Source organism: Emydura macquarii, unplaced genomic scaffold, assembly GCF_026122565.2.
Source record: "Emydura macquarii macquarii isolate MOO-44397 ecotype Brisbane River unplaced genomic scaffold, CSIRO-AGI_Emac_v2 contig_244, whole genome shotgun sequence".
NCBI classification, from domain to species: domain Eukaryota; kingdom Metazoa; phylum Chordata; order Testudines; family Chelidae; genus Emydura; species Emydura macquarii.
In genome coordinates, this window is record NW_027130381.1 from 106,969 (window position 1) to 133,948 (window position 26,980).

The 26,980-nt window shown below is 47.9% G+C and overlaps 1 pseudogene; it reads left to right on the top strand.

Moving 5' to 3' along the window:
* Window positions 1-5,582: 5,582 nt before the first annotated feature.
* Window positions 5,583-6,487, top strand: LOC137153427 (olfactory receptor 13G1-like; annotated as a pseudogene).
* Window positions 6,488-26,980: the final 20,493 nt, after the last annotated feature.

Below are 26,980 nucleotides of genomic sequence, written 5' to 3' on the forward strand. Positions count from 1 at the left end.
CACTTGCTATGCTGTGTTCCTACTGTTAAGATTAAACAATACTTTTAATTTTCATTGAAAAAATTATTTTAAATTAAATTGAAAAAAATATTGAGGAAGAGTGAGAATTTCAACAGCACCAACGGAAATTAGGAAGATAAATTTATTTGGAAGTTAGAGTTCCTAATCCCTAACACACTTTTGACGGCTCTCTGAGAAAACATGTTATTTGCTTGTTTAATTATTTATTTACTGTGAAATAAAAGTTCATGATTTTTCTCTCTCCTCCATTTTCTGGCCAGCTTTATTCATCACACTAACATTTTAGGGTAGGATTTTCAGCAGTACCTAGGGGAGTTAGGCACTCAACTCCCATTGACTATCTACAGGAATTGCTGAGCATCTCACTTGCTTAAAATCCATCCCCTTAGTTCACATTCCCTCCCAAAACCTTTGTTGATGCAGCGTTCAGATGCTCAGCACTGCTTCACACCCTCCCAGCATGTGGACAGTAACTAAACTTCAATCTCTGAAAAGCAGGGAACAAAGAATGGAAGTATATGTGACCCCTGCAATGTACACTTATCTCTCCCCCTTTGGAGTTTGCCCTAGCATCTGGTAATGCATGGATTTAAACTGCTGGGTGGCTATCAGATAAAAGAACTCCACTCTATTGGATCTTTAGAGTGACCAAAATCAAACAGTGAGGGGGCAAGTTACAGAGCTGTAGCCTCGGAGATTCTGAATTTGGGGCATTTTTTAAAAATTGCTTTTAAAACAGATAAAAAAATGAGAGAATCTTGAAAGATTTCCCTTGAGTTGAAATAGCACAGTCTCTGATTAATTTCGCTTTTGTAAGGGATATACTCATTCAAGGCAATGACCTGGTCAGTCATCTGTGACGCTGGCTGGATTAAGGGGCCTATTTCTGATATGATTTAACATCACTATTTCAAAATTACAATAATTCATATGAGATAGGCCATGTCAGGTACCGTTGGAAAAGTTATAATTTGCTAAGTATGATGATACTATTTATGTGTATGTTTCATATGTGTATAGAATGTTATGGGTATGTTTGATGTATCTGTATTTCAACTTATGCTGTGTTTCTGGGTGACACCCCAGATGGGATGGCTGCAGCACGAGCCTGCTTAATGGCCCAATAAGGAAACTCACAGGTACAATGGGTCCAAGGGGAAAAGCCAGGAATACATCTGATGAGTTCCCAGCACTTACTCATGTGACCCTGGACTCCATCTTATTTCTGTAAATTTCCACAATACATGCAACATGGCAAGGGGACATAAAAGGCAGCTGCACCATGTCGATCTTGGGTCTCTTCAGTCTTCATCTACCTCTGGATCAACTCATCTAACTGAAGCTGTGAAACGAAGGACTGAGACCCATCCAGGTACTGGATGTACACCAGAGGGACTGTATAAGCCTGCAAACTCCACAATTCTAATGAAAACCTGATATCTATGGACTTTCAGATCCTTTGTATGTATCTGATTGCTTTAATTACTTAACACTTCTCATATAGTTTGTTTCTTTCTTTCCTTTTATAATAAACCTTTAGTTTTTAGTTACTAAAGGACTGGCTGGCAGCATGGTATTTTGGGTCAGATCCAAACTTATAATGATCTGGCAATGTGGCTGACCCTTTGGGTCAGGAGAACCTTTTAGTAAAGAGCAGAGAGTTTTAAATAACTTCTCTCTTTTCTGGACCTACTTCCTGATTGGGAGTCAGAAACTGAAATGCAGTAAAGGGGGCTGTGCATATTTTGTTTTAGCTTCTTGATAACCCATGTGGGGAATCAGAAGCCCTACTTCTGGCTGGTTGGGATGTCTGACTCCAGTGTTATCCATCAGTGCTGGGAGAATCTGCTCTCCTTTCCCAGCCTGCCCTGACCATAGCATTTTCAGGAGGCTGTGGTACAGTGTGTTGGTCACTGGTATTTATCAGAGTAGGCTGCGTGCGTGTGTCCCTGTGCAGATCATAGAATCATAGAATATTAGAGTTGGAAGGGACCTCAGGAGATCATCTAGTCCAACCCCCTGCTCAAAGCAGGACTAACCTCAGCTATATCATCCCAGACAGGGCTTTGTCAAGCCTCAGCTTAAAAACCTCTAAGGATGGAGATTCCACCACCTCCCTAGGTAACCCATTCCAGTGCTCCACCATCCTCCTAGTGAAAAACATTTTCCTAATGTCCAACCTAGACCTCCCGCCCTGCAACTTGAGACCGTTGCTCCTTGTTCTGTCATCTGCCACCACCGAAAACAGCCTAGCCCCATCCTCCCTGGAACCCCCTTTCAGGTAGTTAAAGGCCGCTATCAAATCCCCCCTCATTCTTCTCTTTTGCAAACTAAACAAGCCCAGTTTCCTTAGCCTCTCCTCATAAGTCCTGCGCTCCAGCCCCCTAATCATTTTGGTTGCCATCCGCTGGACTCTGTCCAGCTTGTCCACATCCTTTTTGTAGTGGGGGGCCCAAAACTGGACACAATACTCTAAATGCGGCCTCACCAATGCCGAATAGAGGGGAATAATCACTTCCCGTGACCTGCTGGCAATGCCCCTCCTAATGCAGCCCAATATGCCATTAGCCTTCTTGACAACCAGGGCACACTGATGACTCGTATCCAGCTTTTTATCCACTGTTACCCCCAGGTCCTTTTCTGCAGAACTGCTGCCTAGCTCATCTGTCCCCAGTCTATAGCTATGCATGGGATTCTTCCTTACTAAGTGGAGGACTCTGCATTTTTCTTTGTTGAACCTCATCAGATTTCTTTTGGCTCAATCCTCCAGTTTGTTTAGGTCCTTTTGTATCCTATCCCTATCTTCCCTATCTTCTCTAGTTCAAAGAAAAATTAATTCAGGGAAGACCTGTGGCCTACTCAGGAGGTCAGAGTAGATTATCACAATGGTCCTTCTTATGTGAATGTACTAGCCAATGGCATATGGGATATTCTGATATTCAATCTCTCCTGTTTAAACTGTTTCACTGTGGATAGAATCATAGAATCATAGAATCATAGAATATTAGAGTTGGAAGGGACCTCAGGAGGTCATCTAGTCCAACCCCCTGCTCAAAGCAGGACTAACCTCTGCTATATCATCCCAACCAGGGCTTTGTCAAGCCGCAGCTTAAAAACCTCTAAGGATGGAGATTCCACCACCTCCCTAGGTAACCCATTCCAGTGCTTCACCACCCTCCTAGTAAAAAACTTTTTTCTAATGTCCAACCTAGACCTCCCTCCCTGCAACTTGAGACCGTTGCTCCTTGTTCTGTCATCTGCCACCACCGAGAACAGCCTAGCTCCATCCTCCCTGGAGCACCCTTTCAGGTAGTTAAATCCCCACTCATACTAAAAAATTGCATTACCTTCAGAGTTTTCATGCAGTGACACCTATGTATTTCCATTGAATCCCTGACTGTTGTGAAACAGAGACAAATCAATGGAGATTTGCTGGTTAATTCCACTGATTTTAAAGGAGTTATGTGGATTCATACCAGTTGGGAATCTGGCCTACTGACTTTGATGGAGTGAAGCTGATTTACACTAGCTCTGGAAATTTCTCATTGACATTTCTGGAGCGAAGCTTGTTTATACCAGCTGGAGATCTCATTGACTTTACAGGACTAATGGAGAAGAGAGATAATACTCATTGTTATAATAAGTCGGCCTATCCCTTTTATTAGTGAAAACACTGGAGGTATTTACCATGGAAATCAGCTCTGACCATTCTATTGGGCTAAGGATCATTGGTAGTTGAAGATGTCTGGGGGTGACATTCAGGCCCCATTCAAGCCAGGGTAAACTTCAATGGCACCAGGATTTCACCTTTAGAGTTCATCCACTCAGCCTGTTTGATTAAAATGGAATCCATCTCTATTGGTAGTGCTATAGCCAGAAAAAAATACATCGTCAGAAACAGTATTTTCTCCTGCAAAATTCAGAGGAATATACATCTGGGCCTAATGTCAAGAGGAATTAAGTCAAGATAACGTACAAAATTTACTTGTGTTGATTTAGATGACTCACATTTGCATTCTCCTTTGGGTCTTTGTTTGAGAGTTAACTCTTGCCTAGATTCACAAGGGATGCAAGATCTCCCTGCAGAAGGTTACTCTATATTAAGGACAATCGTCTTTATCAAGTCATAACTCACTCGGAGTCTGTTGTTATATACAGCTTGGTTCATTGTACTGGAAGATTGAATGAGAGGTCAGAATATTCCTCTTGATTGCTTGTTTCCTTTCTTGCTTTCTCACAATTTATGTATCTAAATAGAATGTTCTGACTTTTTAGGCTACTTCAAAGATTCCAAGAGAGTTAGACAAAACACCCAGTGAAATTCAATGAGAGTTGAGTGATTGTTTCCTTTATACTCTTTTCAAAATGGAGCTGAATTTTATTTATCTGTGCTGTTGTATTTTTTGCAGTTTGGCTAAATGTGCTTTGCAGGAATATTCATTTCCATCACTGGGTTTATGAATCTTAGACCATCTGCTGATCTCAATTTGACCAGTACAAATCTGATGTAAATTCACCAATATCACTTGGAGTTCTTTTGACTGTAATGGTAGCTGAGTCTAAAGTCAAAGGAGGTATAATGTCATAACATTAATAGAAATAGAGGAAGATTCACAACCTATTGTTTGTACTCTGAAAAGTTTGCAATCAAATTTGATGCAAAAAAATCTAATATGAAAAATTACTCTGATATGATCTCATGACAAGTTTGATTTGTTTACTCTGAAGTTCTTCTCATTTTCCTCATTTCTACAATTCAATACCTCCCATGACTTCCAAGGAGATACTCTTGATTTTCTGCAGTAGGAGTGACAGGAAAATAAGCAGAAGCAGTAGAGGGTAAGATTAGGCACGTCCAGAGACAGTAAAGGGAGACAACTGTAATACAATAGGAAATACTTGTCAAATCATGCAAATGCTATTGCTAATAATGAAGCAACATGCACATATTGCCATGTGGCTTACATAAAAATCAAATTTTCCAGGCTCATTTGCACAAATTGTATACCGGTGAAATCCAGTGAGTGGGGAAGCAGATGATTTATTGCAATGGAGTTTTATCTGATTTACACAAGGATGCCTTAAAGGTGACTCCAGTCCGTCTTGATTCTAACTAGATATACATACTATTTTGGTATCTTTTGTATTATATATGTTGCATAGGTTACATACACTCAGAGGGTCCAATATTGCAACTCATCTATTTAGTAAAATTCATTGTTTAAGTTTATAATGTGGACTCCTATCTTATGCAGTTTATGTAAACATTCCCAGTGACTTCACATACCTCTGTTTGAGAGCATCAGGAGTGTTATTTTTCCCCATCTGGATTCAAATGTTGGGAGAACATAGATTTAGTAGCTGAGACAGATTATTGTGCTAACATATTTCAATGTAGCTCACTTTGTTTAGATGTTGTTTGAAATATCTATCTATCTATCTATCTATCTATGTATCTATCTATCTATCTATCTCTGTGGTCACTCTAGATGCTTCCATTGCTGTAGTTTCTGATACAACACCAGACGACAACTTTAATTTTTGTTGTTATAGAAGGAACAATGGAACCCAATAACCGCACCAGGGTGACTGAATTTATCATGCTGGGGCTCATTGACCATCCTCACCACCAGGGGCTGTTCTTTGCGCTATTCCTGTGCATTTACATCATTGTCATCATGGGCAATTCCTTGATCATTGTGGCTATTGTCCTCCACCAGCCTCTCCACACCCCCATGTACTTCCTTAACGCCAATTTAGCCCTGATCGACATTCTGTGTACTTCCTCGGTTCTGCCCAAAATGCTGGAAAACCTGATGCAGGAGAAAAAAAATATCTCCTTTGATGGCTGCATGGCCCAGCTCTTTTTCTTCACTTTGTCATGTCCTATGATCGGTATGTAGCCATTTGCCACCCCTTGCATTATGTCAGTCTCATGAATAAGAAAATTTGCATCAGTTTAGTAGCTGGTGTCTGGGCTGTTGGCGTGTTCAATTCGTTGGTGAACACACTGCTTGTGCTATGCTTAGATTTTTGCGGCCCCAACCTCATCCTGCACTTCTTCTGTGAATTCCCAACAACACTGGCACTGTCCTGCAGCTCCACCTACATCAATGAAATTATGGTCTACATGGCAGACATCTGCCTGGCCATGGGGAACTTCCTGCTGACCACCACATCCTATAGCTTCATCATCACCACCATCCTGAAAATCCGCAGCTCCGAAGGGAAGCAAAGAGCCTTCTCCACCTGCTCCTCCCACCTACTTGTGGTCACCATGTACTACTCGTCCATCATCTACACCTACATCCGGACAACCTCCAGTAACTCACTGGATAAGAACAGGATGTCGGCCATAATGTACACCTTAGTGACTCCCACCCTGAATCCTATGATCTACAGTCTATGCAATAAGGAGGTCAAAGTGGCCTTTAAGAAAATCTTTCCTTTCACCACAAAACAGTAATTTTTCCAAGAGCTAACCTGCTTCTCACCTCCCTTGCTCCTTCCAAGCCAGGTCCATTGGTTGGCTAAATAGTTGCAGAACTATGGACTTCAATAGACATACATTTATATTATGGTACATCCATTGCAATTGAATTATAACAATTTACACTGGTAAGAATGCATCACATGAACTGTGATGGGGTTACACTGATTTACATTAGGTGGGAATAGGGCCCCATTGGCTGCAGTGGGGCTACGTAGAGTCATGCTAACTAGACGAAGACACATTGGGTCAGAATTTTTAAGGTGTTTAGGTACCTAGTGTGATTTTACAAATCACCCATGCACCTTAATCTCACCGATTTCAATGGGTGTTAGTTGCCTAGAGGCATTTGAACATAACATTGGGTGCCTAAATAGACAGAAAAAACTTGCTGTCCCATTCTGTAGCAAATGACTTTACATGCAGTCTAATTGAATCAGACTATTCTATTCCATTCCTCAGTGAGCAAGGATTACAAAATAAACTGACTTTCTCTCTGTTCTCCAATTTTTGTGAGACGTTAAAAACCAAGAACTTTTCAATCACGTAGCTGTTGAGATCGAAATGTATCCTGGCATGCGACATGGATTCAGGTCACAGATTATAATAGATAAAAAAGTATTCTGATAAAAAATGATTTACCTGTAAAGATACACTTTCAACAATAGAATTTGGGTTTTTTCCTTTAAAATCTGTTCTGTGAACAAGACAATGTCTCCTGTTCTGTTGACAAGGTAATGTCTCAATCCCAGTAATAAAGAAGATACTAATGAAACTTGTTCGCTCTTACAACAACATACAGATTACTAAGGGCAGGGGTTCCATATCCAGTTATTGCTGCTGATACCTGTGATAACCGGCATTTATTAAGTTATTATATTTATTAAATTCCCAGAAAAATAAACATACCAACAAAACAGTTCTGATAGATTAAAAATAATGTATTAAATAAGGTTTTCATTGAAACAATATCCTTTATTTCATTTGCTTTAGCTGTATAGAATCTTTCATCTGGAAAACTTTCTGTTTACAGGTTGTTGTTTTTTTTTTTAATGGTAATGGCTTAATGTTTCTTTTAAAGGACAGTCTTAGCTGTCCTTTTTGGGGAGAAAAGAGAAAATGTTAGTTTTGATGTTGTTCTTTTTGGACTCTGATCCTAAAACAAGGGCAATACACACCAAAGGAGAGAGAAAAGGTCAGCAAAGATAGAGAATGCAGCTGCTGTCTCTTGTGCTGAGTCACACCTGCAACCCCACTCTAGAGAAACACAGGCCCAGCTCAGTCTGATCAATCACACTGAGACCTAGAGAACTAGTACCAGGGTTCTGCTGTTTCAGGAGTTGCTTTCAGCTCCTTTCTGGTCACAGGCTTTCAGCACTGTAGTAAAGAGTGGAGCTGGCACAGCAGCTAAGCCAGAGTGTTACTAGACAGAAGAGCAATAGAGAGAGAGAGAAGAAAGAGAGAAACAAAGTGTAGGCATAGATCATGCTGGGCACTAGTAAAGTTGCATAGAATTTGATTTAAGTCCAACTTTAAATTGTGACACCTTGTACTGGAGACAGTGTTCTCAGTCGAATTGAGATACTTGGGAACACCGTGAATTGATAAGCTTGTAATGTAGATAAGGTGAGGACATAAGCTATTGGTCCATTTATGATCTGCCAGGGATTGGTCCTTACACAAGCTGCAATATAGTTGGTCCTTACACACCCTGCAAAGCGATTGGTCCTTACATTATCCATAGGGTGGCCCATCGAAGTAGATTCACGAAGTATAGCTGTTGGCAGCTAGGAAAAATGTATATAAACTGTGCAGTGTGTGATGTGAATTGGAGCCGTGGTATCATCCTTCACCTCAACTCCCTGTGTCTAGGCCCGGCCAGCTTGGCCACAGAAATGTTACATGCCTAATAAAGTAAGCTGAGGGATGAGCTAGAGTCAAGATGAGTTGCTGGGTCCCACAGAACGTGGTGAAGTGTTCTCCCAGAACTGGTCAAAGTGTTCTGGCTAGGATGGTTGGAGAAGGCCTTGGAGGAAATCCCACCACAAAGCAGGGAAGGGAAATGCCACATGGGGGAGGGAGTAATTGTTCCAAGTCTTGTTTGGGATTTAGCCAGAGGTAGTGGGTTTGAGGGGGATTATATAATTTATTTTCCCTCTGTCTGCCCTGTTTTGTTCAGAACGCCCTTCAGAATCCGGACGAAGAAGGCCTAAAGGTGTCTTGTCAGTATCCTAACCACTAGGTTCTAAAGCCATTCCTATACTGGCACGCTGTTGCTCTGGCCCAATGACTTTTGAAGTATTTATCCAAAGTGGAAGAGCGTCAGCAGGAAATACTGAACGAGCCCCCTCAACAAATGATCCCCATAGCTGGGGCACTCCATCTGATTGGCAACAGATTCCTGCTCCACTCCACTCAGGCAGAGGAGAGACATGGGTCAGGTTTTCCCCCATCCCAGGTGCATGCCATAACCACAGAGCTAAAAGTTATGAGGAAGCTCCTTTCCCGTTAGCTTCTTGCAAGAATCACCTGCAAGAGAAGGCCCACAGCTGCGAATCCCAAACAGAAATAGGTGCCTCTTTATATGGCATCTCCTTTTGGTGAGCTTAGGTGCCCTTTGTAAATGCCATTCTTAGGCACCTATCTCCCCATTCATTGTATAGGGCACCTGAGCACCTGACTCAGGCTTTGTGAATCTCATGGGTTTGCCTGGGCACCCAAAAGTTAGGTGTGATGAAACTCAGTGATGTAATGCCTAGGCCCCTGTGTCAATCTTGAACTTAATGTAAATGGGAATCAGGACTCATCAATCAGAACACCCCACTCATCTACACATCATCTATACATCAGTATCATTTCATGTCCACATTGCATGCCTGATTTGATTCATGTGAATCTGAATATAACTGCAAAGCAAGCAAGCAACCTGATCTTCTAGCAGCTTATATCTTGTGTTGGAGGGCACATCTGAGAGACTCTGGTGCAAAGCTACTGTAGCTGAGAGGAGAATCATAGAATCATAGAAGATCAGAGTTGGAAGGGACCTCAGGAGGTATCTAGTCCAACCCCCTGCTCAAAGTCAGACTAACCTCAGCTAAATCATCCCAGCCAGGGCTTTGTCAAGCTGGCCCTAAAAAACCTCTAAAGATGCAGATCCCACCACCTCCCTAGGTAACCAATTCCAGTGTTTCACCACCCTCCTAGTGAATTTTTTTTCCTAATATCCAACCTAGACCTTCCCCACTGCAACTAGACCTTCCTCACCAATGCCAAATAGTGCTCCAGCCCCCTAATCGGGGAATAATCACTTCCCTTGATCTGCTGGCAATGCTCCTACTAATGCAGCCCATTATGCTATTAGCCTTCTTGGCAACCAGGGTACACTGCTGACTCATATGCAGCTTCTTACCCACTGTAACACCAAGGTCCTTTTCTGCAGAACTGCTGCCTAGCCTGTTGGTCCCCAGTCTGTAGCTGTGCATGGGATTCTTCCGTCCTAAGTGCAGGACTCTCCAATTTCTCTAGGTCACTTTGTATCCTATCCCTACTTTCCAGGATATCTACCACTCCCCCCCAGCTTAGTGTCATCTGCAAACTTGATGAGGGTGCAAACTACCTCATCCTACAGGTCATTAATGAAGTTGTTGAACAAAACAGGTCCCAGAACCGACCCCTGGGGCACTCCGCTTGTGACTGACTGCCAGCTAGACATGGAGCCCTTGATCACTACCAGTTGAGCCCGATGATCTAGCCAGCTCTCTGTCCATTTTATAGTCCATTCATCCAACCCATACTTGTTTAACTTGCTGATAAGAATACTGTGGGAGATTGTATCAAACGTTTTGCTAAGTTCAAGGTATATCATATACACCACTTTCCGCACCTCCACAGAGTCAGTCACCTCTTCATAGAAAGCAATCAGATTGGTCAGCATGACTTGCCCTTGGTGAATCCATGTTGACTATTCCTGATCACCTTCTTCTCTTCAAGTGCCTCAAAATGGATTCCCTGAGGACTTGATCCATGATTTTTCCAGGGATTGAGGTGAGGTTGACCGGTCTGTAGTTCCCTGGACCCTCTTTCCTCCCTTTCTTGAAGATGGCACCTTATTTGCTTTTTTCCAGTCATCAGGGACCTCCCCCAATTGCCATGAGCTTTCAAAGATAATAGCCAATGGCTCTGAAATCACATCAGCCAACTCCCTCAGCACCCTCGGGTGCATTGCATCTGGCCCCATGGACTTGTGTATGTCCAATCTTTCTAAATAGTCTTAGACATGTTCCTTCAGAATGGAGGGACATTCACTTCCCCCCCATTCTGTGCCGCCCAGTGCAGGAGTCTGGGAGCTGACCTTGTCTGTGAACAGAGAGAGGCAAAAAAGGCATTGAGTACCTCAGTTTTCTCCACATCCTCTGTCACTAGGTTGCCTCTCCCATTCTGTAAGGGGCCCAAACTTTCCCTAATCTTCCTCTTGTTGGTCACACACCTGTAGAAACCCTTCTTGTTCCCCTTCACTTCCCTTGCTAGCTGTGACTCCAATTGCACTTTGGCCTTCCTGATTTCACTCCTGCATGTTCGAGCATATTTGGTCCTTAATAGATATTGAGGCCCATGTGATATTAAGTCGGTGATTTATTTACTTTTTGCTCAACTGCAAAAATGTTGTATTTGGTAAATCCCATACATAGTTGAGATCCAGAAAAGAGATTTTGGGTGGAAAGGTATTTTTTTTCCGGTTTAATTTACTGAAAGGATTTGTTTATTTTTTTCCTAAGAAAGAAAGAAAGAAAGAAAGAAAGACAGACAATTCTGAACAAAGTATATAAGCAAAAATTCCAAGTGTCATGGTTACATGGCTAGCTGCATCTCTGTCCCCCTTCTGGTTTTTCTGAGTGCACTCCTTCAGCTGTCAGACCTCATACATTTATCTCTCCTTGGATGGAATCATTTAATTCTCCAGCTCTCAGACCAATTACTGGGCGACAGCAGTCTGTGTGCATTGGTGATATTTACACAACAGGTCCAAATGAGTTCAACACTTGTGGTGCTTCCTTTTGTGAGCAGAACGAATGCAGGGACCAGACAACCATCTTAAAACAAAGTAGTTTTTCATCTTAACAGTAGGAATAAAGCATAACATCAAAGAAAAAAAAAGAGATTGTAAAACAACAGCCAACGTGCTTGTCTATCTTACTTAAAGGCTCACCATCCCCTAATGGAAGTCTAGGAAAGTGTACTTTCTTCAGACACACCAGGGGAAGGCATCCCAGTACCCAGATCATAGATTCATAGAATATTAGAGTTGGAAGAGACCTCAGGAGGTCAGCTAGCCCAACCCCCTGCTCAAAGCAGGACTAACCTCAGCTCAACATACAGTATTCATAAACTATTACAGATAAGCTAGTCTATTGCTTGAGCTCAGCGTATTGCCAGCCACTGGCTGACATTTCTTCCATGTTTCCTTATTACACATGAAATGATCAAAACTCTTGTTACTTGGGAAATCTGAATTTCTCTGATATTTTCCCCAGCGCTGCCTTCACCTCCTTGTTTTTCAGGCTGTAGATGATGGGATTTAGCATAGGTGTTAAGATGCTGTATTGGATGGAGAACAGTGTGTCCAAAACCTCAGAGGATGCCGAGTTGGGTCTCAGATACCGGAACAACCCAGTGCCGTAGAATAAAACAACCACAATGAGGTGGGAGCTGCAGGTGGAGAAGGCTTTACACCTGCCCTCTATGGATTGTATCCTCAGGATGGTGGAGATGATGTGAATGTAGGAGACTCGATTAAAGGAGAAGGTGATGAGTCCTACCACCATTGCCGAGGTATGAAGCAAGAGTTCCTGGTGAATGTCTCAGCACAGGACAGGTCTAATACGGGAGGAAGTTCACAGCTGAAATGGTTGATTTTGTTGGGCCCACAGAAATGTACATTTAATAAGGGAAGAGTGTTTATCAATGCATATATAAACCCTAGCATCCATGCACCCATCACTAGCTGACAGCAGACATCTTTGTTCATAATCCTCATATAATGCAGCGGGTCACATATAGCAGCACATCGGTCCTGAACCATGGCTGCCAGAATGAACTGCCACCAGCCAGGAGTCTAAAGAAGATCTGGGCAATGCATCCATGGACAGAAATTCTTTCACCTCTGCTAGGGAATTCATGAGCATTGTAGGAACCATGATTGAGGAATAAGAGATATCTGAGAGGGATAGAGGGAACAGAAAAAAGTACATGGAAGTGCTGAGGCAAGGGTCAGCCTTTAGTAGGGAACATTGTGATCATGGGGGTGCTAGAGTGATTAGATAAATAGCTAAAAACATCAGAAAAAGGAAAATTGGGAGTTGCAGATCATTGGAGAGCCCCAAGAGAATAAAGTAGCTTGGAGCAGTTCGGTTTTCCAGTGACAGTTATTTCTCAGCTGTGTGAGCTGTAAAAATAGAAACAGAAATTAACAAATGTAACACAAGTAAATGGAAATGCCAAACAGTGACACCTGCTTGGCAAGGGGGAAGACAATGGACTAACACAGAGTTTGATCCCTCTCGCTCTCTCTCTCTCTAATCGACTGTTACAAGACGTTCTCCGTGGGTTACTTTTGGAAAAGAAATCTTGTGAAGGATTTATCACCTCCTTGTTAGTTCCGCCAGTGTAAACCACTCATCGGCAGAATAGGTGTAAGGCAGCACAGACCTACTTATGTGACTGGGCTACTTCCTCATCTGGGGTGAATTGTAAAGCTCTACTGAAGTAACTGGAGCTGTGCTAATTTACACCAACTGAAGATCTGTCCTTGCACATACTGTCCAAAAGCTGCACTCTGAGGTGCAATTCAAGATACTGATTTTAATTTATAACGCTGGGATTTTTGAAGCAGCCAGGTGTTAGGTGCCTAACCCCCTTTGAGTTCAATGGGAACAGGGTGCCCAACCACCCTTCCCTTTGAAAATGCCAGATGAAATCCCTGCAACATTTGAGTCTCAGACAACTAACAGACTCACTTTTCTTCTTATGCATTAGCAGGCCAACTGAGATCCCTGGGTTATTTTTGGTAGCTGTTACCAGTATTGAAATTCTGGAAATAGCTTAAGACATTTTTCACTGGAGGGTCTTTAGCTCTGGAATTCTCTTCCCCCATTGGTCTAAGCCCAACATTTGATTTTCACCACCTGGGAAGTGTTCAACCTCTTTTTTAAAGAGTTTTAACCAACATTATTATTAGAAATGTACCTGCTTTATCAGGTAGAATCTACATACATAGTGGTATTTAATTTCAAACCTGCAAATGAACGACTTGAAGAAAACTGGGTTTTTTTATTTATTTTTTTACAATTTGAATAGAAGACTCTGTTGATGCTGTTGGACAAATCAGAATGTGAATTGCACTACCTGTAGCCATGGATACAACTGGGACTCTCCTGTAATTCTGTGGCCAGCTGCAGCTTCAAGTCCCTGGGATAATACAGGTTCAAGTTATGTCACCGTTCAAGCTATGTCACCATAGCACGTTACTTCAAAGGAAAACAGCCACATGAACAGCACCACTGCTCTGCCTGGAAGTAAAGAAGAGATGAAATTTATGATTTTTATTACCCTCATTTTTAGCAGCTACAGCTGAGATCAGGGCTCCATGGTGGTAAGTACCGTACATACACAGTCACCTGGTCTATACTTATGGGGAAATTCGGCAGCAGTGGACGGGAGTTATGCAAGCTACATAGAGTAGCTTGTGTAACTTACATTGACTTCCTAAATCCTCTTCTGTGCGAAATCTCCACTACGCTGCGCTGACGGGAAATGCGCACCTGTCGATGCAGAGCTGTGCTCCTTGGAGAGGTGATTTTACTAAATTGACTTCCGGACCGACTTAGCCTGTCTTTACTTCCACTCAATGGATCTAATGGCTCCGCTCAGTGGATCTAACGGTGGCCAATTTGCCAATTTGCCACCATCAGTGAAGATATGAGACAATCACTGCCCTGAATTCCTTGCAACATAAACTGTTGAGAGAGAGAGTTTAAGGGGAAACAAGTTACCCCAAACCACAGAGCAGTCAATACAAATCAGGTCTTGTGACTCGTAGACTGCTGCCTGATCCACAGGACTATTCTGCCCCTGAGGCAAGCATGCTTTAGAATAATACCTCATGATATATTAATGCAGAGTCTCACAAGAGGGGGTGGAGTGATGGGATATGTGAAGAAGCTATGCTGGGGATTAGGAGAATGGAAATAAAGCATTCTTCCTTTGAATGAGGCTGGCATCCTTGTTCTAAATGACTGCACTGATCATTTGCCAGATCATGAGTGGAACAATTATGGATTCAACCCCCCCCCCCCCCCTCAGGATTACACTCACTGTTTGGCAAAAGGAATGTAACACAATAAAGAGAAGTAGAATAGAAAATAAACTCACCCAGTGACAACAGGAAGTGTGAGATGTCAACACTTGTCTTTCAATATTCCAGAATGTAGAATAAGAGATGGAGAAAGTAATTCTATCTATCACAATGGATACATTTTCTCTCTGTGTTACAATCTATCTATCTATCTCTCTATCTATCTATCCCCAGACACACTATCTATATCACCTAGTTTCTCTATGTAACTGAACAAGAAATTCTTTACCCTGAAAAGGCATTAGAGGATTTTAGTGGATGTAATTTGTATACATACCTCACATCTGTCTACCATCATTTCAGAACAAGGGGCCAGATCTATCTGACAAAAATGCTCCCAACTAATTCTTTGGAGTGTTTGTTTCTTTTGGGACATGGTCTCTGAAGTTCATCTTTCCATCCTATTAGTTTAATTGGAGAGAAATTACGTCAAGGTGAATGAGTAGATTGTTTTCTTCTCTAATCACAATAGTCCAGTGCCTTCAATTTTGTGTAAAGCTTATAGTGGAAAGAATGGGTGAGGGGAAGGTTCAAGAATTTTGCAGTTTGAGTTGAAAAAGAAAAAATTCATCCAAGATGTTTGTGATCAATTTACTTCAGTTCTCTTTGTATTCAATTTCCATCACCATGTCTACCTTGATATATGTTCAACACCTAGAACAAATGGACCTCAAATCTCATTGGACCTCTGAATGCTACCTTGCATATAAATACTAAAAGAGAATGACACTGACTTGGCTTTTCAAAAGTGCTTAAAGGACTAAGATCAAAAATTCTAAAATTATTTAGATACTGTGATATATCAAGGGAAGAGGGCGGCAGGAGAGTGTGCCTATTTGCAAGCCAGGCCCCTCCCCCAGCCTAAGGGGAGGAGCCACCAAAACTAGGATGCAACTGATTGCTTGGGACAACAAATGCAAAACCAGGAAGGGGCGTGAGGGTCAAAGGTATAAACGAAGGGAACCGGAAGGGGACACCGAGCAGAGAGCCCCGGACAGCGTCCACCGCTCCCGGAAGGTATCCATGGAGCCGGTGGATGCCGCCCAGAAGAACTCTGCCCGGAGACGTGAATGGAGAAGGGAATGGAAATAGGCCCCACAGTCGCAGGACACCTCCCCAGCCAACCTCCCCTCCCTGGTGTTAAAGATGGCGACTTTGGCCAGGGCCAGGAGGAGGTTGACGAGGAGGTCCCGTGACTTCGTGGGGCCACGGACGGGGTGTGCATAAATAAACAAGTGTGGGGAAAAGTGCAGCCAGAACCTCAGCAGGCGGTTCTGGAGGAGCCGGAAGAGGGGCTGCAACCTGGCGCACTCCAGGTATGCGTGCACCAGGGTCTCCCTCATGCCGCAAAAGGGGCAGGTGTCGGGGCAGGGGGTGAACCGCGCCAAAAACACGCCCGTGCTCACAGCTCCGTTCAGGAGCCGCCAGCTGACGTCCCCGGTGGGCTGTGGGGTCAAGGTGGAATACAGGCTGGCCCACCGGGGGTCCCCACCCTCTAGAGGTGGCAGCAGGTCCCGCCATTTGGTGTCGGGGCGGGACACGAGGGCGGGGAAGTGAAGGGTGTGGAGCACGAGCGTGTAAAGGTGGTCTCTCGGCGCGGTTCAGAAGGGGACCGGCTGCAAATCATGCAGCCGGCTTGGTGCGTAGGGAGGGGAGGTCCGAGCGGGTTCGCGGGGCCGGGGCCCGATGGAGAGTGCCGGAGGGCCGGAACTGAGGGGCAGGCGTGGAGTGCCCTCTCCCAGGACCCGCTCGAGGTAGGCGTGAGCAGCGGGGGGCAAGGCTGCCCTCACCTCCTGGAGTACGCACCGCGGGGTTCGAAGGGTGGAGAGCCCCATGCGCCGAGCCAGTGCGTGGGGGTCCCCCCAGTCCCCCAGTCGTAGTCCAGGAGGTCTCCGATCTTGGTGACTCCCGCCAGGACCAGCCTCCGTCGCACCGAGGGGGTCTCCGCCACCTGCACACCGAGTTGTGGGTTGTGTAGCAGGGGCTCCGCGAGGAGATCCTCCCCCTCGGGTACCAAAGGGGGCCTGGAGGCAGAGACCAGCCTCCAGGTCCAGAGGAGGTCCTGGTAGAAGACCAGCAGCTCGGAGAAGTCTCGCGGAAGACCCCTCGGGTGGAGACAAAAGAGCTGCCCGTCGTATTGGAGCCCTCGGAGGCGGCGGAGGAAGGCGTGCGCCAAGTGGCTCCACGCCGGACTACCTGCACCATAAAGGAGTCTCTGCAGGTCCTGGAGGCGGAAGGTGTGGACCTGGCTGCGGATGCAGCACAGGCCCTGCCCCCCTTCCTCCAGGGGGAGACTCAGAATCCCTGCAGAGACCCAGTGCAGTCCCGGCCAAAAGAACTCCAGAACTATCTTCTGGAGGTTGGCTAGGAAACTCGGGGTCGGGACCAGGGTGTTGAGGCAGTACCAGAGCATGGACAGGACCAGCTGGTTGAGGACCAGCGCCCTCCCCCGAAGGGAGAGGCACCGGAGCAGTCCCATCCAGCTCCGGAGCCGCCGCACCACCCTGTCCGTTAAATCTTGCCAGTTCTCTGCCGGGGAGGGATGGGTGGCAGAAAGGTAAATGCCCAGATAGAGCAGCGGACCCGCGCTCCACCGGATGGCTTGAAGCGCGGGTGGGCCCCTACCATCAGGCCAGAGCTCTTGGCCCAATTGACCCGGGCGGAGGAGGCTGCCGAGTAGACGGCCAGGCAGGCCTCCAGCCGCGCCAGGTCGCCCGGGTCCTGGACCACGAGGAGCACGTCGTCGGCGTACGCTGACAAGACCAGCCTCAGCGCTGGCTCACGGAGCACCAAACCCGTCATCCTCCGATGGAGGAGACAGAGGAAGGGCTCAATGGCCAGGGCGTACAGCTGGCCCGACAGCGGACAGCCTTGGCGCACTCCACGCCCAAAGCTGACCAGTTCGGCCAGGGTCTAGTTGAGCTTGACCAGGCACTCCGCGGAGGCGTACAACACCCGGAGAAAACCCACAAAGCGGGGCCCGAAGCCGAACGCCCGCAGGGTGCCCAGGAGATACCCGTGGTCCATCCTGTCGAACTCCTTCTCCTGATCCAGAGACAGGGGGGCGAACGACAGACCATCCCTACACCCAAGCTCTAGGAGATCCCGGACCAAATACAGATTGTCGAAGATGGTACGGCCCGGGACGGTGTAGGTCTGGTCGGGATGGACCACATCCTGCAGCACGGACCCCAGCCTCAGGAAGACGGCCTTGGCCACGATTTTGTAGTCCGTGCAGAGGAGCAAGATGGTTGCGGAGGTCCCCCTTCTTGGGCAGCAGGGCGAGCACGGCCCGCATGCATGACAGGGGGAGGTCTCCGCTGGCCTCGGACTCGGCCCAGATGATGGAGAGGTCCGGGCCGAGGACGTCACAGAACGCGCGGTAGAACTCCACGGTCAGCCGGTCCATGCCCGGGGATTTGTTGGCGGGCATGAGGTGGAGGGCTTCCGAGAACTCGGCCAGAGTGAGAGGGAGCTCCAGCCCGTCCCGGTCGCCCATGATGACCGTGGGAAGTTCGTTCCAGAGCATCCTGTGGGCAGCAGATTCGGTTGGATCCGGGGAGAAGAGGTCGGCGTAGAAGGCCCGGGCCCTTCCACGCATCTCCACCGGGTCCGTCAGGGGGGCGCCGTCGCCTGCCAAGAGGCAGGTGACGTGCTTCCGGGCCCCCTGTCGTTTCTCCAGGGCGTAGAAGAAGCAGGAGCCGCGATCCATCTCCCGAAGGAGACGGATGCGGGATCGAACGAAGGCACCCCGAGCCCAAAGGTCTTCGAGGGCCCGGAGCTCCTCCCGCTTCTCCCGGCACGCTCCGCAGAGGGATGGATCCTTGGGGCTGGTGGCCAGACGCATCTCTAGCGCCAAGACCTCCCGCTCCAACTGCTCTATCCCCGCATCCCTCCACCGGCTGGCCCCCCAAGTGTAGTCACGGCAGAAGAGCCGGGCGCGCACCTTTCCCACGTCCCACCAGTGCCGCGCCGAGGGAAAGGCGCGCCTCTGCCCCTGCCAGGCCAGCCAGAACTCCCAGAAGGATGCCACGAAGCCCACATCCTCCAGCAGGCTGTTGTTAAAATGCCTGTAGGCCGGCCCCGGCCTCTCTGCCGCCAGAGAGGCCGTCACGGTCACCAAGTGGTGATCCGAGAACGGAGCCGGCTGTACACTGGAGGAGTGGGCCCGCGAGAGATGGTGTTGGGAAAGATAGATGCTGTCCAACTGGGAGTGGCTCGACCGTTCATCCCCCACCCTGACAAAGGTGAAGGTGACAGTGTCGTCTGGGTGGTGGTCCCGCCAGACGTCCACCAGGGAGTGGCTGTCTATGATCTCCCGGAGGACGTCAGCGGCGGCCTGGCACTGCTCGGTCCCCGTGCGGTCCCGCTCCTCGAGGGTGGTGTTAAAGTCCCCACCCAGGACCAGGCACTCGCGAGGATCCAGTGCACCGAGGAAGGCGGCCGCCTGCCGAAAGAACCGCACCCGCTCCGGGCCCGCAGTCGGGGCATAGACGTTGACGAGATTCAACGTCAGCTCCTCCATGCGGACCCGGAGGTGCAGCAGGCGGCCCGGCACAACCTCGGTGATCCCCAGCACCTCGGGCTGCAGGGTGGGGGAGAACAGGGTGGCTACTCCGCCCGCGTGGGTGGAGAGATGACTCAGGTGGACCCAGTCTCCCCACTCCAGCCGCCAGCTGGCCTCGGCGGCTGTGTCCGTGTGGGTCTCCTGCAGGAACGCCACGGAGTACCCCCCCCTCCCGAAGGAAGGAGAGCACCTGCGTCCTGCGGAGACCCATCCTGCAGCCCCTGGTGTTCAAGGTGGCAAGGACGACAGGCATCATGAGGAGGGCTGGGGGGGATCCTCGGGGCCAGGAGCGCCAGCGGGTCTCGCTGGGCTCCGCAGCAGCCCGTGACCAGTCCTGAAGGCCATCAGGGTGTCACAGAAGCTGCGGGCCCGCTGATAGGCCGCGGCGTCCTGCCGCCCGGTCCCCTTCCCCTCCTTCAACGTGGCCCTCACAGCCCGGAGGACGCGATGAAAATCCCCCCAGCGCTGCAGCGCGAGCTGCACCCAGTTCCGGGCACCCCGGGAGTCCCAGAGGAAGGTGCGCAGCTCCTCGCGCAGCGCCTCGGGGGGGTTCATCCTCCAGCCTGGCCCCTGCAGCGGCCCCGCTGACAGACGGGACAGATGACGGGGGCAGCGGCGGAGGGAAGACAGCATCCCTTATAGGGCTGGGAGTGACAAAAACAAAGGCCACCTCCTGGGAGCTCTCCAACGGGAAGGAGACAACTCCAGGGGCGGCGGGGGCACAGGTAGCAGGGGGAGGGAGAGAGGGTTTGGGGATGGAAGGTGGTGGAGGGGCGGGATCAAGGAGAAGGGGAAGGGTCGAGACAGGGGCTGGGTCATTGGAAGGGACAGGAGGGGGAACAGGGTCAAGTACAGAATCCGCGGCATTTAAGCCAGCGGGGCGTGGTGTCTCTGGAGTGGGGCTGGGAGCTGGAGGGTCGGGCGAGGCAGGGGAGACGGCCTCGGGGCCGGGCTTAGGAGCCGCACCGTCTGCGGCTCCACACTTCTGGGGAGGGAGGACAGGGTCGGCGGATGGCCAACCCACAGTAGAGGGTAGGGAGAGCAACTGCCCGGAGCCGGACTGATCGGCCCCAGCCATCGCCCCGAGGGCCGCAGTGGTCGCAGCGGAGGTGGCACTGTCCACTGGGGTGGGGGAAGGGTCCGGGACAGTCTGGGGGTCAGGAACAGGGCCAGCAGCTGGGGAAAGGAGGGAGGGGAAATGGGAGGGCAGCTGAGGGCCGTCCTCAACCAAACCCTCCGGACGGGAGGGTTCGTCCATCCCCGGACACGCTGGGGTTAGGCCCAGGGCGTCTATCTCCTCCAGAAGGGAGGAGAAATCGCCCCCTGCCACCACGAGGTCCTCCTTGGCGGGGGCCGCCTCGGCACCGGCGGAGGGTGCGAGGGGCGCGGGGGCAGAGGGGCATCCGGCCGGAGTCTCCTCCAGAAGGGACTCTAGGAGGGAGATGGTGCCACCCACAGCTGCCGCTGCAGTCTCCTCGGCCGGTGCCACCCACTGGGCCTCGGCAGGGGGCGCGGCGGAAGGCCCGGGTCTGGCAGCCCCCTTGCAAGATTTGTAGGGGCGCTCACCCTCCTCGGTGACGAGGGGGAGGGGGCACCGGTTCCCGGCCTTGCGCTTGCCGCGCTTACCCCGCATGGGCTCCCAGCCCTCCGAGGTGGAGGGCCGGGTGGTGGGGGCAGGGCCAGGGGGCAAGAGCGCAGGGGATGGAGCATGGGAAATTGGAGGTGGGATAGCAGGGGGAGGAAAGGCCTCGCCCTGGGGCAAGCCCCCTCCGGCACCTGCCAAAGGCGGCCCTGGCTCCCTCTCCCCTGCGGGCCCCGCCAGACTGCTCCGGGCATCAGTGGGGCCTGCCCGCTTGTCTAGGCACGCCGGGGGAGGCACCCCCGGGGCCCGAGCGGAGGTGGCAGGTGATGGAGGAGGGGCAGCCACAGGGACCGCACGGATGAGGGGGGTGCCGCCGCTGGCCTGGCTGGCACCCCCCTCGGTCCCGGGGTTCCCGGGCTCCCCGCTTTGCTGGGCCAAGGGCCAGTCCCTCCGGACGTGCCCCGTGGCCCGGCAGAGGAAGCACCGGGCCGCCCCCGTGCTATAGTGGACCCTGTACTGGGCCCTTTGATGGGGCACCAGAAAAGACCCCTCTAGCGCCTCTCCGCCACGCGCCGCTGGCGGCAGCTGGAGCTGCACCCGCCGGCGGAAGGAGAGGACGTGGCGGAGGGCGGGGTCCTTGCAGCCAAGGGGAAGCGGGCAGATGGTAGAGATGGGCTTCCCCAGGGCAGAGAGGAAAGGCAGAAGGGCGGCATTGGGGAGGAAGGGCGGAACAGAGGTGAGGACCACCCGCACGCCCAGGTCTTCCAGGGGCTCCACGGGGACGTGGACGCCCCCCACCGCCAGGCCCGTCACCACCGCCTCCTGGGCGGCGGCCTCCGATGCCAGGAAGAAGACCACCTTCCCGTACATCTTGGAGGCCACCACCACGGCCGTGGGCCCCACCACCCGCGCCAACGCCTGCACGTAGGTGAGCATTTAATTCCCACGGTCTCAGCTTAAAATCCATTTGGCTGCATTACCCAATGTTCTTTATTATTTCGTCATCTGGTGCTGAAATGTTCACTCTTGCAGCTATGGCTTATGATCTGCATTATATGGAAACAATGAAGAAAGAAATCTGCAGACAGATAGTGGTGGGTGCATGGACCATGGGGTTTATAGATGCTCTGGTAAATTACACCTCTGTGGTCCCAGCAAAACCAACCATTGAACCTCTGAGCTCCCTTCACTCTTGGTCTTGTCTTGAGACCTTCACTAATGCAGTGGTATATCTTTCCTCCATTGGGATATGTGGTCCAGCTCCTTCCTCCTCACCCTAGTCTCCTACATCCATGTCATCACCATCACCCTGAAGATATGCTCCGTGGAAGGCAGGTGTAAAACAGCTCCCATCTTCGCATCGTTATTTTATACTTTGGAACAGATTCCTTTAGATATGGGAGACCCAGTTCATCCTCCTCGGAGGTTCTGGACTTTCTGGTGTTTATCCAGCACAGCATTTTAGCCCCCCTGTTAAACCACATCATCTACATCTTGAAAAACAAGGAGGTGAAAAGAGTCTTGGTGAATATGTTGAAAAAAGCATGGGTCTCACATAAAAATACAATATGTATTAAAGTTGCAGTAAAATGTCAGTAACTTAGTCTTCAATGTTCACATTTAGGGAACGTGGGATAATTAATAAGAAACAGACTTCCAAATCTTGTAGGTGGCTTTCAAAATCTTATCTGTATTTTATATAAAATTATGGACCAGATTCCACTCCACTCTATTCTACCCGAAAAAAGATTTGGGGGTGATGGTGCATAGTCAGCTGAACATGAGGTTTCATTGTCACAGTGTGGCCACAAATGTAATGAATTCCTGGGCTGCATAATCAGGGGAATCTTGAGTAGGAGCAGAGAGGTTATTTTACCTCTGTTTTTGGCACTGGTGCAACAACAACTGGAATACTTTGTCCAGTTCTGGTCACTCCATCTTGAAAAGGATATAGTGGAACTGGAAAAGGTTCACACAAAGGAAATAAAGATAATCAAGGGTATGGAATGGCTCCTGGCCAGTGGATGTTGTGGAGGCCAAGACTATAACGGGGTTCAGAAAAGAACTAGCTAGATTCATGGAGGATAGGCCCATCTATGGCTATTAGCCACATGGACAGGAATTACTGTTTGCCAGAAGCTGGGAATGGGCGATAGGATGGATCACTTGATGATTACCTGTTCTCTTCATTTCCTCTGAAGCACCTGGAACTTGACACTGTTGGAAGACAGGATACTGGGCTAGATGGACCATTGGTCTGACCCTGTATGGCCATCCTTATGTTTCATATGATTAGAGAATAAAAGGATTATGTCTGCTTGCCTTAGAAAAAAAGGATGATTAAAGGAGGTGTGATACGACCCGTGCCCAGGGTAGCCAACTGATAATGCCAAGGTCAGGGCAGGCTGCAAAAGGAGAGCAGATTCTCCCCACGCTGGTGGGTGACACTGAAGCCCGGCTTCCCAACCAGCCACGAACTGCTTCTGATTACCCCACACTGGGATCACGAAGCCAGTCCACAAATGCCCACAGCCCCCTTCACTGCATTTCAGCTCCAGGCTCCCAAATCAGCACCAGGTCCAGCAAAGAGACCAGTTATTTAAACTCTCTGCTCTTTGCTAAAAAGGTTCCCTCTGACCCCAAGGGGTCAGCCACAGCACCAGAGCAATATAAGCTTGGATCTTACCTAAAATACCACGCTGCCAGCCAATCCTTTAGTGTCTAACCTAAAGGTTTATTGTAAAAGGAAAGAAATAAACCATGAGAGAAATGTTAAAGGGTTAAAGTAAATCACAGATATACAAATGATTAAAAGTCCATATACTTCAGGTTTCTGGAAGAAATGTGGGTTGCAGACTTGTGCAGTTCTCTCTGGTTCACATCCAGTACCTGGATGGGTCTAGGTCCTTCAGTTCAGTTGCAAGATGAATTGGTCCAGAGGTCAGTGTATGTCTGCAGACTGGACAGGAGCAAAGACCAAGATGGATCCTGTGGTTTGATCTTATAAACCCCCTCCCCCGGCCATGCGGCCTGCGGACAGTCACAAGACCCAAAATGGAGTCCATAATCACATGGGCCAATCCTGGTGACTCTTCAGGTGTGCCTGGGGTCCAGTCACGTAAGCAGGTTCTGGTGACTCATTGGTGATGCTGGCCTCTCTCTCTAGGCCCCTTGCACCTGGGGAGGCCTTAATGGGCCATTAAGCCGGCCATTGTTCTGCAGCCTTCCTATCTGGGGTGTTGCCCAGGTAGCCCAATTGAAACACAGACATATCAAATACATCTATAACTTCCATGTCACATATTACACAAGAACATAAGTAATATTCTCTTACTTAGCATATCATAATCTTCCTAACCACACCTGACATGGCCTATCCCCCATGGATTATTATGATTCTGCCATGCTGATGTCACACAATATATTAGCTGCCCCCCCTCTCTAGCCAGCCCGCATGACAGGAGGATAGGATAGATTTTTATAAAATCATGAATGGTGTAGAAAAAGTTCTTAGTGAAATATTATTTATCTTTTCCCACACTACAAAAAGCTCAGGTCATGCAAGGAAATTAATACGCTGCACATTTAATAGAAAGTGGAAGAAATATGTTTGACACAACATACAATTAATCTGTGGAACTCATTGCCATGGGATGTTATAATGGTCAAAAATATTTCTGGGTTAAAAAAAAAGAACTAAATATGTTCATAGAGGATTGGTCCATCAATGGCTATTAGCCAAGATGGTCAAGAGGTGTAACCTCATGCTTGGGACAACCCTAAACATCTCACTATGAGAACCTGGGAGGGGAAGATAGTGGTGGATCTCCCCAAAATTGTCTTGTTCTGTAGACTGCTCCTGAAGCTCTGGTACTGACCATTGTCAATGACAGGATACTAGGCTAGATGGACAATTGTTCTGACCCCATATGGCAGTTTTTATGTACTTATGTTCAGTTATGCTGCCCAGGATTGAAGTAGAGAGGGTTCAGAGAAGAGCAACAACAATGATTAAAGGATTACAAAATATACCTTATAATGTAAATTCAAGGGAAAAAAATCTATTTTGCTTAACCAAGAGATGGTTAAGGGGTGACTTGATCGCAGTCTGTAAATATCTACATAGGGAACAAATATTTTATAATGGGTTCTTCAGTCTATCAGAGAAAGGTATTACACAAATCAAGAGCTGGAAAATGAAGCTAGACAAATTCAGACTGAAAATGAGACATACATGTTTAATGTTGAGAGTAATTAAGTTTTGCAACAATTTACCAAGGATCGTGGTGGATTCTCCATCACTGACCATTTTAAAATCAAGCTTGATTTTTTTTTCTGAAAGATCTGCTCTAGGATTATTTAAGGAAGTTCTCTGGCCTGTGTTATACAGTAGATCAGACTAGAACATCACAATGGTCCCTTCTGGCTGTGGAATCCAGGAATCTATGATTGTACTCTTACATACAGCAGTGGAAACCTTATGAAACTCTTTTCTCTTCTATGAGGTGACTCCATGTTTACACCAAGGAAAATGAGATAATCATTTCAATCTCCATTTTTAATAATGACACCACATTTAAAGATATTTTGTCATGATCTCATTCATGCATATTACACAATTGTATGGCTCGTCTATGGATGTTAGACACCTAGCTACTTATGAAATTCCCAGAAAGAGCCTAAATACCTTTAAAAATCTGATCCTTTTTCTGTGCAAACTAGCTGTACTGATTTAATGAAAACAATTAAAAAATGACTGAATTAATCTGATTCAACACCTTTGTGCGTTGTAGTATGTACATGTCAACTATGCCGTGACCATAGCTCTAAAATATTGAAATCCATTGTATAAAAGAGGGATTCAAATTAATACTCTGGGTCTCTACATATGTTCTGCAGGGTTGTGCACTTCAAAGCTCCTTGATCCCACCAGGTACTCCTGGTATCCCTCCATCCCCCCACAGGTTCCCCATGTGTCACCCTCCCACCGCCTTCTAGTTCAGGGATTGCCTACAACAACCATAGCCTCTTGTCAGCAGCTCTGTTCCTCCTCCCCACAACCCAGGGTTCCCCATTCTTACTCCCAAGCCAGAGGCCCTATGTAACCTCCATTCTCCACAGGCCTGCCCATTCTCCTCTTCCCCCATACTATTATCTCCTATTGTCCTCTCGTATTCGAGGATCTATGTCTCCTATATGCCCCTTCTGCCTCAGGCCAACGTCTCTTTGTGCCCTTTTCTCTCCCCTCTTCCCAGTATCATGGTTACACATTCTGTGCCCTATGCACGCTTCCAATTCCTCGTCCCCGCACGTGCCGCAATTCCAGACTTGCTGAAACCAATGAAACAAGGACAGTGAAATGCACAATACACTTTCCTGGTTATTGACCTGAGGTTTCAACTGCCTTTCCATTGTTGCAACCATTGACATACTTTTGTTAGGTCTAAGTGAGGCAGCTGCAGTAAAAGTGAGAGAATAATCCAGCAATCTTGATTCTCAGTTATTTGATCTAAACACTAGACCACGAAATTTACTAAGTGCTGGGAATGGAACCCAGGAGTCCTTGATCAGGATTTTTCAAAAGGGACCAGTAGAATTAGGTGCCCAGTTCCCACTGATCTCCAGAGGGAGTTGGACAACTAAACTGCCTTTAACTCCTTTGAAAACTCCATCCCTGTTCCTGGTTTTCCACTGTAATGAGCTGTCCAATGCTGTTCCATACACCTATAATCATTTTTGTTGCCCTTCTCTGGACATGTTTCCAATTCTAATATATCATCAAAGACAAAGCTGGAGGATATTTGAAAAATGTGGATGGTCAAATAGCCACAGCTGCTGCCATATTCACAGCCGCAACTGGAATATGCCAGGGCGAGACCCCACAGAAGGGTGATCTATGAGTTAAGGCTC